Here is a 13,848-nt window from a genome sequence, read left to right as displayed (position 1 = left end):
CTATGATAAGTTTATGTTAATTCTCTTTTTTTTTGCATTTTTTTTCTAAAACTGTCCATGTTTATATTTTGTATTTAATAAAATATAATATAAAACTGATAACTAACATTTATTTTTGATTTTATGAACGATACATTATTTTGTTATTAGTTTAAATGCAACAAGAAAATAATTTAATTAATTTTTGATTTACACATTTAAATATGATGCAATGAGTTTTTTTTTTTTTTTTTATATAAATTTTGATGTTTGAAAAAGTACACAATTACTTCCCTAACAGTTAAAATATGATTTTAAAAGATTTTAATCTTGGGATGGGTTAAGTTGGATAATTATTATTGAACCTTAAACGGCTTAAACCATAACCTTATTCCTTACATCACCATGATGGTTAATAAAATGTTTTGTAATAATATTGATAAAATATTATTTTAATTAAAAATTCAATATATTTGTTGATTGGTTCACTAAGTAGAAATAAAATATATTACTTATAAGAATCAATCACAAGTTAGTACAAGGCAGTAAGTATAATATCATCAAGATAATAATATGATTTTAAAATCACAACTTTATTCACTCAAATGCACAATTAAACCAATCAAACGTACATTTTTTTTTATAATCAAGATGATAACAATGGTGCACTTAAAAACACAAATATTAATGACATTTCTAGTGTGTGTTAGATGAAAATTTAACCAACCTCCCATTAACCCTTCCACTATTGAGTTTGAACATAACATTAATTTTTAAAGTATACGGAGATAGCTTGTTCCAATCGTAATTCACGATGTGCGAAATGCGTGAAATGATAACTACTACACCCCAACAAAGAAAGAAAGGGATGCGTAGATGTGAGAGATACGAATTTAAAACCACTGTTTTCTTAAAAAAAAACTCACCTCGAAAACCGTCAGTACCATATTTCGCTGTCGATGATGATAATAATATATTGCTGCTGGGTGAAGTGAGTTTTTCTTTTATTAATTCTCCTACCACTGAAAACAATAAAGCAAAACACCATATTATATTGTCTTTGACAATGTCAAGGAAATGTACCAAATTACTGCTACAAACAATGCACCTAATATAGCATAGTGTTTTCGGTTACACAAGAATTGTGTATAGAATGAATAAAAAAATTATGAAATACTATTGTTTTTAAACCTTTCTAAAATTCATCATTTTCATTAATCTGTTTTCTGTAAAGAATATTTGTAATTTATTACACTAAAAATTGATTATATTACGCTTATTTCAATGTCAGTATGATTATACTTCTAACTTCTTATTTACTGTATTCTTTGCATTCAATGTATTAGTTTGATTCAATAGATTTTCTTTATCTTGTATATTTAAACTCGATAAGAAATAGGTATTTAGTTTAAAAAAAAAAAACATTATAACGATAATTAATATTATTTAACGATACTAAATCAGCAACAAATTATAAAGTTGTAAAATGTTCATTATAATAACAATTTGAACGGTAACTGATTACTCACAAAGAATTAGTTTTATTACTAACATTTTCATAAAATATAATGTATGAGTATAAAGTAGTATACACTTATATTTGTTACTAATAAACGCATCATATCTCATATTCTTTTCGCACTTCAAACAGTATAATTTGACTTAATGTCCAAGTACCAACAATAATTATACCTAAGCTGAACTTTTTAATGCAAGATACATCCTATAAAACCAACATAATACGCTAAGACTCCTCCCATTTAACATAAAAAAGATACAAATATTTTTCTCTTTGTTAATCAGAATTTCATACGTTCATTAGAATATTATAAACACATCAAACTAATACACACTAATATTTATACAAAACTTTTTAATTTTGTGGAGAAAAAAAATCTATAACACACACACATATATTTTTGTTACAGGACAACTGATTCCGATTTATGTTTTATAAGTTCTGTAAAATTAATTTTTTTTAAATATGTCTCTTATAACAAAAATAATAAAAGCATAAATGAATAAAATTGTACATCTTATTCAGGATAAAATTAAATTAATATCGTTCTTTTAAGTTGATTAATATAATTTAATTTTTTGTATTGTAAATAAAATAAATTTATAGAATTGTGTTCAACTTTTAAACGTTTATTATAAAATTTAAATATATATATATTAACATTTTTATGAAGAATTTATAAAAGAAAACAAAGACAAAATTAAAGCTTTGTTTTTGAATGGTAACAGAACAGGAGAAATATATAAGTTAATTGAATTATTCTTGAATACAGTTCAAAATATAAAATTCAAGAATTATTAAATAAGCATACTTCTAAAGTTATATATCATTATTATTTTTTAAATAATCAAAACTACAATAGTCTAAGTCAACTAATTTTCTGTCATATGCATAATCTTATTCTGAACATAAGTAGTTGTACAGTCGTTGCCAGACAAATTGAGATGACGGCGGCGGCACTTTTCAGTTGATGTATCTCAAACTAGTCATGATGTGTAAAATCTATGTATAAAAATAAATATATATCATATATATATATACATATATATTAATACATTGAAATATAAAGAATCCATGGTTTTTTGTTATTGCGCCGCCGCCGCCGCCGTCTCAATTTATCTGGCAACGACTGTACGCAGTGTGTTTTAATTGTTCTGAATGAGAACTCAAGATTTTGACAATATAAATAATCAAATAATTATTTTTATTTCATATTTAACCACAAATTTCATACTTTTTAAATAGTATTATATTTTATTATTCACCACGGAATATGGTTTTACGATAGTCAAGAGGTAAACATAGCTTAATAATTGTACTGAAGATAGAACGTTGACATCATATAACAATATAAAATATAATATAATATACATTACAATAAAGCTCTCTAATACAGATTATTTTCCATCCACTTCCTATGTTTTTTTTTTTTATGCATGGGTAAATATTTTATCACTATATTAGCATATATTATTGGTGGTAGTTTTAATGACAAAATATTGTTTAAAATGTATCATTATAAAAAAATATGAAAAATGTTATAACAAATATTAATATAATATATTCTAAGACTTAAAAGAGTCTACTGTTTGAGACTCTCTTGATTATTCTACGCATACAATGTAATAGCATAATCACTAAAACGATATCCTCTTACATTGTCATCTTAATTTTATTGATAAGGATTTTATCGAAGTGCAATAACCTGTAAAATTAAGCCATAAAGTGGATTGATGGCTGTCCTGGCACTCTGTAGTGGTTTATATAGTAAAATGCATTGTGTATGAACGAAACAGTATCGTTTTTTCGCGAGATAGGGGATTTAACCGTTAATGTTATTGTAAGATATATTATATTATAAATTAATATTCCTAAAAATGCCTTCTAAAATATTTTTAAATTTGCATATAAAATATGTATATTACTCTGTACGATTTGATTAAAATTTCAGAAATATAACGTTGAGTAAAAATAACCAATAGTTAATTATTCAAACTAAAAAGATATTCTCAATGGTATTCCCAAATTCAATTTTGAGAATTTATCAAGAACACAGTTGATATTCAGTAACGTAGAGTAGGTTCGAAATTGGGGAGGAATTTTAAAGTAAGACTTGTAAATGATTCAATATTACCTATGCATATTAGAAAACAAAATATATTTTATATATATAAAAATACGTAACTGTTACCAATTCATTGTTATATTTTATAATAATTTACATAATATTTTAATGTATAAACAAACATTTTAGTTGGATTAGTTGGAAAACCATAAATACGAATTTTGGGTAATTATTTTATAAGTAATTTATGCATATCTACACTCGGTATTCATTAAACTAACTATTAATTAAAAAATAATTGAACTGATACGCCTAACATTTCAAATTTCAATAATAAATTTAAGTATAAATACTAAATAGAATTTTTCATATTAGATATACTATACATATATTTAATTATCTACTAATATTTTATCATAATAACATTATTCATGAAGTGTTATTTTGCTAATTTCAGTTTATTAGTTAACAATTTAACCACAATAAAATAGTATATAAATGATTGTTGACTGTTACAACCCAACAAAAGTTTAAAAAAATGTTGTAAAAATCAATTATTATGAACATAATGTTTTAAAACTTTCCAGGAATGTTTCATTTTTGTGATCGTGGTACGAAGAATTTCAGTCACGCAAATATTTTAAAATAAAATCATACAACCACAAATATGATCAATTTATACATTATTATATTATATAATATAAAGCATAGTCAATTATGATAGGTGTGAAAAACGGTTACCACGTAGAATATAATATTGGCTCGTTCGGGTTGTGCCTTTGAATATTTGGAACTTGCTGCTGCCACCTCACATTATATGTCAGGATTGAAGAGGTTATATACGTGACGTGCTTGTTAAACGTGATCGGCTCTGGAATTTACACATTCGTCCTGTGTGCAAGATGAAGTGTATAATCCGATTTTCACCCGATGTTGCTTGTATAAATTGCAACCAAAACTTCCCCTATACCTCTATTCAGAAACGCTGAAGAGTTGACAATTTTGTAAACTCACTAGTGCATCAAGGATAGACAACGGGTATAGACTTTATCAAAACCAATAAATAATTAATTTAATACATACAATACATATAATATGTGATGTAACTAAACGTATGAATATTATGATTATATTCAGCCATAAATGGATAGTTAACTATTCTGAATAGTTAAAATGTAATAACAATAATTAAATAAACATAAGTGCATAATGAAATTAATGATAATAATAATAATAAAAAAAAAAGGTTTATTTAATATTTTCAAAATATTTCCATACAAAATAAATTTTAAAGTGTTACTATTAATTGTAGTACTAATATATCCAATGTTTTTTTTGTTTTTTAGGTGAGTACAGAATTATTCAAATATCAAGATACCTTGTTAAAAATAGTAAGATATTTATGATAATATAATAGAGTTAGTGGATACTATTGCAAAAAAAATATTTTTGTTATGATATATTATATAATTATTTAATTTAGTACATATAATAATTTGATTCGCATTAAAATATACTACAATATAATTAATTAGAAATAAGATATGCTTGAAAATAAACTATATTATATATATGAACATACCCTTGATCCAATTATATTAAGTTAAATTTAAGTTATTTATTTAAAAAAATATATTTTATCTATGATAAAAATATATAATCGTAAAGTAAAATATAAAAATTTTCTGTTCATAAATTGTGAATTTTTTTTATCTTTCTATTATTGATTTGTTACTATAATAGGTAAGTCACCACGTGCCTAAAATATATTTTATTTTAATTTATGAAAATATAGCAGAAATATAAATTATAATATATTTATAAATATTAATGTATTACATAAATAATACATTTTATTATTTATAAAATATTAAAATAATTACGGAATCTTTTTAGCATATTAAATAGATTTAAATATATTTAGGATATCAATATCTTTTCATTTTAATAAATTATTTTATTCATATTCTGATTTTTCATAACATTTTTAAATACTTTTCACTTTTTATACCATTTTTTTATTTAAAGAGTGTCCTATATATATTATAATGATATATGTGATCCAAACCATGATTTTTTTTTTTTAAAAATCAAAATTGCTTGTAAAACTTCATAAAACTATTATTTAAGATGTTAGATATAGGTAATGCATGATATTATTACTATTTATGTTTTATCACGATTAATACGATAACATTTTATATAATTTTTAAAAAGTAATAGTTTTGAGAAGTCATATAGTTGTTTTATTCTTTCAACAAACATTGAAATTGAATCAAATGGAAAATTATATATCAGGGTTTAGAAAAAAAATATTAGACAACAGACTTAGCATGATGACTTAAAAAAATTATTTAATGTTTCTATACTTCTTTAATTTTTGTAATTTAAATTATAGCTCACTAAATACTAATGAAAGTGTGGAATGTACAATATTTTGCATCGAAATGAAGACTAGTTTTTACTCGATTTTGAATGGCAGTTAATATGTTTCTAAGTAAAATATGAATAGATTTGACTTTTTTTTTTAGAATACAATTAAACAACATTGAAAGGGATATAATTAATCTGAGTATTTGTAAATATATGAATATTTCAACTTTAATCAAATGCACAGCGTAGTATCTACACAAGAAAAATCTTTGGATGATCACAATAATTATATTTACATTTACTATCATAAGTGTTATTTTATATTATTAGGTTTGATTTAAATTATACTACTCTTATCGTCAATCATATTGACACAATTATTAATTAAAATTAAAAATGACAAATACAAATAAATATAATTAATTACATAATAGTTCTTACCTATATATTGTGAACTACAAAATACTTAATCTTACAATTTATTTATTTTAAATAAAGTCAAATGTTAATTCTTCAAAAGGCTTATAATTTAATATTGTTATACTGTATAATATCGTCAAATTATATTATTGTATTTAATAACTCGTCTAGAAAAATACATAAATTTTAATTTAAAATATTTCTTATAATTTTTATTCAATATATGATTAAATATTGTATATACATTTTAATTAATTGTACTGAATGGAAGCATGGAAGAAGAATTTTGTACAATATAGCGAGGAAGTAGGTACTTTAGTATCAGTTTAATATTATAGGCTTTAAAATATCCACACAGAGTATTGGATACCTATTTAGTATTTATGTTAAATTATTATTAATAATAAAAAAAAAAAGTTAAATAATTCAATTATTATTATTGTTTCAATTTATATTTTATTTATTTTTTTAGATATTTTGTTATTGGATGACAAATCTTTGAGTATGACAATTCCAGTTTCATAAAACATTAACTATTAATATACATCAATTAAACATTTTTATATTTTATTTTAAATAACCCTTAGAAATATTGTCCGTTGGAAGATATATATTACGCATTAAATATATATCAATATAGATTTTTATTAAAAAGTATATGACTGTAAAATATAGAATTAATATTTTTTATAATACTTATATTAAAGTTATTATAATTTGTATGTAATAAACTAATAACAATCGATATATAGTGTAATATTCTAATATTTATTTTAATTTAAATGTTTAATATTGAAACCAATCGAGTAGTTAGTTATTTATCTTCGTATACTATATATTTTTAAGTTTCACTCTTTATTCGACAATAAATACTTTGTGAAAAGAAAGGTCGCTTTACCGTCGTTAATAGGCGTAAAATTAAATACTATCGATTCTAAGCTTCTTTAATGAAATTTATGTTTAATCTGTAGTTTTCAATTTAAAGTTTTAAGTATTTTATTCAATTGTAGATATTTTATCCCATACTTGAATGTTTTAATTAATAAATAACTTATAGGTAAACCACAGCTAACCTTCTTCACAATACAGTGTAAATGAAAAATAATTAAAATTGTTCGTTTTTCTGAAACTATTTGTTGGATCATGTAATAAATTTGTTGTACTTTAAATAATAGATACAATTTTATCAGAACTACTTGCATTAATTTAATTTCTTTATTATAACTACAGAAGCACAGAGTATGATATATGTACACTGATATTGAAGAACTAGATACTAAATTACGTACACACTACAGTACCACCGTCCTTTCGATTATGTGAATACCTTCGTTCGATCGCATTCTACTTATTTGTTTTGTTATGTATTACGTTGTTGAAATGTTAATAAAGTACAGTTCGTTTAAAAATGTAATTTATAGTTCTAAGTTAGGTAGTACTTTAGTAGGTAGCAAATAGTTAACACATAAGTTCTGTTATTTTCAAACTTTTGTTTGTTCAATAGTTTATACAAACATAGTAAATACATTTAGCTATAATAAGTGTAATGTTATTAACATTGTTTAAACATTTTTTTTTCGAAAACCTCAATTAAATGCATCTAATTGATTTTTAAACCAAAAAGATTCAATTTTGTTCGTTGAATTCTCATATTTTTGTTACATTATCTTTGTTCGATGTTTTTTATGTATTTGTATTTTTAACAACTTTTGTTCTGGGTTTCAATAGAACTGCACAAAATAAACACAAGATATGAAAAGCAGTTGTAAGATAATATTTTTTCCGGCACTTTTATATACTACTATGAGATATTCTCAAAAATTAATATCACTTATTCATTTATTGTCTATTTATACGTGAATACATTCATATCAAAAATAAAAATAAAAACTATTTTTATCATATTATCAATAATATTACATAAGTTAAAAAAGACAAATTATTTTTTTTTTTTTAATAAGTAAGACAATATGTTGTCAAATAAACCCATGATAGTACATACAATTGTTTTTTATCACCAAATACTCATAAATATTATTTTTATAACTCAATTCCATCTTGCAAATTCTTGTTTATGAATGACATTAATATTTAAAAAAATTTCTCCTGTGTTTTTATTATAACACAGTGGATATCTTGAAGAAACTATATCGAATGAATCAAAGTTTATGTCATACTCAAGGAAATAAATGTTATGTAACATCTCCCTATGCTCATATTTATAATTTATTTAATTAAACAAGTCTTTATTTTTTTTGAAAAAAAACTTATATTGAATACTAACTAAACGTTTCTCTTATTTCTCACTATTCTCAAAATACAATTTTTTTGATCTCAAATTCGCCTATGCGTTATTAAATGTGTTCTTGCATGTTAAGGTGTATTAATAATATTAATTTAAGCTGTATTTAAAATATATAGGTATTACACTTATTATATCATAATATGGTAGGCGTGGACAACTGCAGATATTTTACCAGTTAGGACCTTAGTCGGACGTATTGAAGATCATATATTAAAAAAATAAACCCTTAGAAAATATGATATACTCCACTTTTGCATATATAAGGACAGAATATGTGACATTTTTTCCAGGCTACTTATTATGCGTGTCTTGTCTGTATAATGGGGTATGGTTGTCATATTATGATGTTATGTGGAAAAAATAGAGATTTAATTTCAATACTTCTCTATTCACTATTTGATACTTCTGTGAAACTATACCATATTGTATTTACTGTTTATTATAAATAAAATATATTTGAGTCACATATTTTTTTCTATGTGTAAATGACTTAAATTTTAGTTCCATACAATATTTTGCGTCATTAGTTAAAAAAAAAAGTTCTTTAACAAAAGTAAATTATTAAATAATTAATAATTTTATATAATAACAAAAAAATATGTGTAAAAAATAAAATAAATTAATGTTTTAATATTCAATATTGTTATAAACGACTATAATGAAACTTATACCAACCAACCAAACAAAAATATTATACTTTTCGTTTTGTTGTCATTACAAGTTATTATCTAATATTGTCCATGTTCTTAATATCAAATCATGTTAAAATAAATTATTTTATTTATGCTCAAGATGTCAACATTATTGTAATCGACTTATGTTATAGATTGTTATATGAAATAATAAAATAAAATATTTATTTAGGTACAACATTTTATCCTAACTATAATGCTATAGAGTTAAACTATGGAACTAACAACAAAGTAAAATTATTATTTATATTAATCACTTTAAATTATATTAACATTTAAATTTATATAATTTATCTTGAAGATGGGGGCTTATAAGATTTGAATCATCATTAAATGTCACGAAAAATCAAATTAATTTTACTACAAAGCAAGTCATCGAAATCACAGTTTAAAATTAATCTGAGCGACTGTATATATTATATTATTTAGGTTAATGAGATAAATTAATGGATCAACTCTGTTTGTATAACAATTCATGTACCTCAAATTATATGCACTTAAAATGATAATAATCAAACTATGTCTTGCCATTTATATTTTAGAATTGAAGTTACCTCGTAACTGATTATTTTTCCCTCTTCCTCTTAACATCTTATAGCATAAAATTATTCGTCCCTTTACATCTTGTTGACTACGCATTTTACACATTTCGATTTTCTTGAAAATAACAATCAACTAATCAAAAAGCATAAACTTATGTTATAATAATTATTATATTTTTTTTTCTTTCTCAAATACTGCAGTTAGTATACATATTACATATTGCACACTCATTTTGTGTAACTATAGATAAACAGCTATAATAACACTTTTTCGAAAATTATCTCAAATGTGTAATTTCCCATTCAAGCAAATGATACACTGATATATTATTGTATTTTATTCTTTACTGATTAAATATAACACAATGCACATTTTATGCTTAAAGTATGTCTACATTTCTTATATTTAAAAAAAAAGTATAAACAACATATTATTATGATCTTATGTTTTTATAATAGTAAATTATTATAATATTATTATATTTATTTTATGATACTATGTTATTGGTTTGTTAAATAATATATTTAAAGAAGTATTGTTAAAACAAACAATAGGTAGATTTACTTACTTTTTAGACATGTTTTTTTTTTTATTGGTATTGCATAGTTTACCACTGTACAAGTTTTATATAGATAATTTCTTTTATATAAAAAAAAAAAAAGACCCGTAAAATATAAATGTAATGTTTAATAAAATACTAAAATACAAGCACGTGATTTATAATAAATTAATATAAAATAATAGTATTTTTATATTCATACATATTTTTAATAACTAATCAAATTTCAATTATTTTGCAAGTTATTTTAATATTGTTAAATACAAGATAACAGGTCAATTCAATTCAACTATTGTATTAATACTTATTTTTATCTACCTATATAATTATTCATCATTTTGTGATTTAAACTATTTATTCATAATAATATCATTGTAAATTATTATACACTAATTTGCACCACAAATTAATATGGGGTCCAGCTTTTAAATACAACTTCTACTAAAATAAAAATATTTTAATTGGATATTTTATTGTTATTTAGGTGGTATGTCACATTTTTTATAAGCTTATATAACAATAATTATGTTATATTTATATGTTAAATCAAGTTTTTTTCTATTATAAAATGACTCCATTAAATTAACAGCTTAAAAATAAAAAAAATATTTAATATTATGTTTTTATAATAGTATATATTATGTGGCTCATTTCATATATTTTTTTAGATTAATCAAACATTAATCCTCAGTTTATTTATAAGATAATTAAATATGTAGTATTATTTATTAAATTTAGATGAAGAACAATTTAAACATCTATTTTATTATACGTAGGATATGAGAAAAATAATATTATACATAGTAGTATTCTACTAAGATAATGATACATATTTTACTTAATGACTATTAAATATATTTAAGACGAACACCATAATAATCTTAGCATGCGTATTTATAACATATACGCTTATTATATATAGTTTTTCATATTATATCAAACTAACCGTATTATATAAATAAAAAAAAAAAATGTTTTTTTTAAATTTTAGGTCATTATATTATATGACTATTCTAATTAAGATTGCTTGAATACTGCAGATTAACGGGAATAATTGAATATAAAACACTAACTATTAACTATTAGTTGCACGCCATTTGAAAAATGAAGACAATTATTAAAAAATATGTATACATCTTTGGTTATGTGTGTAATATTAACAAAAGAGAAATAAATTAATCTAATTACGTAACAAATACAATAAAGATTAAAATATCTATAATATTCAATTATGTATCTACATAATATTATGAGAGCATACATATAGCAAATACTCGTAGCTATGACATCGTTGTATAGATGGTGACATTTTGAATAAACTACAAAAGATTATCTTTAAAACAAAGGTTTTTATGTACTGTCATTTTTTAAATTATCAACTTTATATTTTATAAGGTAGTGGACAATATAATGTACTGGATCCGTGACGCCTTTTCTGACAACGTCATATAAGATTTCTGGTAAAACTTCTGAAAAATTTTCTTGTAGAAACTGTAATTCCATTTTGTAATCTTCAAACCACTTTTTCTCTTTTACCGGTGTCAAAAGTTCTATAAAAAAGTAAAAGTTGAAACTTCGTTTGACACAATTTGTATCGTTGTTCTAACCAACGCGTTTGAATGAGGGACTTCTTGTTTTACATAAATAATCATAGCAAACCATTGGACGTTGCTTTGTGCATCTTGTAATAAACGAATAATTTTTGACTAAACTCGCTGTAGGATGAGTTGTTCCTATAAAATCTTATTAATATTAAATATCAAGTATTTAATTTGTAAAATTATTAAAAATTCTATGAATATCAAGTTATAGGCATTATTTAATAATAAAGTTAAATTTGTAAGTTTACACATAATTTCTAAACAGTTAACAATAAACTTAAAATTTTAATTTTATTGAAAATCTTTTAAAACTAGAATCAAATTGACTGCTATTTAATATAACTATAACCATTTCATATTTATAAGTACATAGGTGCCTCAGTATTTTTCAGAGGTATTTATATTTATCTATTCATTGATAACGTTAAAATTTTGAATAAATATGTATTTGTGTATTAATAAACCTAAAGTATTAAGATTATAAAGTATTGCATTATACATTTTAATTATTTGAAATAATTATTGTAATTCATTTAAAAAGTAAATTCTGATTTCTCCTTAAAAATTGTATAGTGATAAAATCTATTTAAATTAAGTTATCAATAAATCTATTTTCTTATTATGTTATTTGTTATATGATAAATAAGATGAGTCTATTTTATCTCAAACACTCTTAGCATCATCACTTTTACCTTTTATTTCTTTTTCACTGATTTTGTTCTCAATAAAAGATTTGTTTTCAATAATATACATCATTTCATGTTCATCTTCGAAATCGTCCCATTCGTAATCCATCTAAAATAGAGGGTTGTAATTATTATAATAAACCAATTCTCGAGAAAAATAATTTAGCCAATCATTGTTTGATAATTCGATCGTAAATTTGTTGATGTTATATTTTCGTTTATTATTTTTACTTTTGTGAAAACTGAATTTTCATCGACTTGTGTTTTATCACTAAAATTAACTGAATCATTGTGTTTTGATGATGATTTTGGATCATTGATGTTATTTTGATTGTCTGGAATCAATATTTCAGATAATATTTTCTTTATAAGAAATAAATTTAAATTATTATTAATTCCATCAGACATGTTTAAAAAAATGTATTCCTGATGATTTTTTTTGTACAAAAAAAAAAAAAAAAAACGATGAAATAAAGTATACAGATTCAGTTGTATGTATAAAAATAAATAAATAGTAGTTACCTTAGAAAAATAAGCTTCACAATTAATATGTTTTATGACTAATAATTATATTGATTAAATAATTGTATAATATTATTTCTGTATAAATAATACAATACACTAATGATGTATACTTTTAATATCAAAATTAACAAACAAAGAGTTTTGTTAATTTATATTCATAATTATATTTATATTAATTCAAATTTAATTATTATTTAAGTTTTTATATTTATGAGCATTGAACATACAAAAACATAAAGAATACCAAAATATTGTACAAATAAATACGTGTTAACGATCGTATAAACACATCTCTATATAAATAAAAATATGTGAGAATACCTATAGTTGATAAATTACCAAATTAATACTTATACATGCTATATTCAAATAACAGAAGGTTTTCTGTAGTAAAATATATTTATTTTGTTTCAATAATTTACACCTATTTTATGACTCTCTAGGCACAAATTTGCTGAAATAAAACATCAATACATTAATATAATATTCATTTGAGTTCAAAAAAATCTTTTTATTACTGAATATTAATCTATAGAGTTCATAAACGTCCATATCGTAAAATAAAAATATATGGTATTATT

The 13,848-nt window shown here is 22.1% G+C and overlaps 1 protein-coding gene and 1 long non-coding RNA gene across 3 annotated transcripts in view; both read left to right on the top strand.

Moving 5' to 3' along the window:
* The window catches only part of LOC114122389 (zwei Ig domain protein zig-8-like), a 242,296-nt gene that overhangs the window by 110,145 nt on the left and 118,303 nt on the right, over positions 1-13,848 (top strand). The window lies entirely within an intron of this gene.
* On the top strand, positions 3,454-5,016 carry LOC126549102 (uncharacterized). The gene is made up of 3 exons (XR_007603254.1): positions 3,454-3,604; positions 4,151-4,601; positions 4,910-5,016. It is a non-coding gene; the product is annotated as an uncharacterized LOC126549102 (long non-coding RNA).

The sequence above is a fragment of the Aphis gossypii genome, chromosome 1, assembly GCF_020184175.1.
Source record: "Aphis gossypii isolate Hap1 chromosome 1, ASM2018417v2, whole genome shotgun sequence".
Taxonomy (NCBI): Eukaryota; Metazoa; Arthropoda; class Insecta; order Hemiptera; family Aphididae; genus Aphis; species Aphis gossypii.
Note: the sequence above shows the minus strand (reverse complement) of the source record. Positions and strands in the feature narration are given on the sequence as shown.